This window comes from Corvus brachyrhynchos, unplaced genomic scaffold (assembly GCF_000691975.1).
Source record: "Corvus brachyrhynchos isolate BGI_N302 unplaced genomic scaffold, ASM69197v1 scaffold21, whole genome shotgun sequence".
NCBI classification, from domain to species: Eukaryota; Metazoa; Chordata; class Aves; order Passeriformes; family Corvidae; genus Corvus; species Corvus brachyrhynchos.
Window position 1 is genome coordinate 4389339 of NW_008236924.1, and position 773 is coordinate 4390111.

Sequence of the window (773 nt, forward strand, 5' to 3'; positions counted from 1 at the left end):
CACAGGGGGGAGAGCCACGGACAGGCAGCACGACACCTATGGCTCTCACAGCCCCAGAACCAGTTGGCACAAGTGTGACAGTGGGTTGTTTCTGCCTGCAAACTGCTCGCTGCTGCCGAGGGAGAGGCACCAGCGGAGCACCAGGAGCAGAGGCTGTCCAGCACCTAGTGCTGCATCAGTGCTCAAACTCCATTCCCCAAGGGCACAACAGGAGCCAATCTCTGGGTCACTCCGTGTGAAGCTGGGCCTCGTGCCTGGAGGTCACAAACCCCGCTGTTTGGTTTTGGACCAAACCTTGCCGTTATGAACCTGAACGTCACGGTCCACCACGGTCAGTGTGCCAGGAGTACTCACACTTAGCCTGGGTTTAAGCAGCTTGGAAATGTTTCTGCCCGTGCAAATTTAATTTCGCTGCTTTTTGCTCCCACAAATCTAATCTCCAAAGCCCTCTAACTGGATTTCAGCAGGTGTCTTGGGCTCCAGGATGGCTCGGTCTGGCCAACTGCACACCACAGGACAGGGAGGGACTGTACTTCCCCACCACATACGTGATCTACTGAACTCATCGATGCCTGCCTGAGGCAGATCTTCTGTGCCAAGGACCCGGTTCCTGAGTGACACTTCCCATCCCCTCCTGAGGCTTCTCCCTCCATCTTCAGGACTGCCCCGCTGCTGCCAGGCTGCATCCCACAGCCCAGCCCTGGAATTCAGCGTGGCCCTGGAGCAGCGGGAGCAGCAGAGCTCCAGGAGCCCCCCACCCCCGGGGCCGGGGC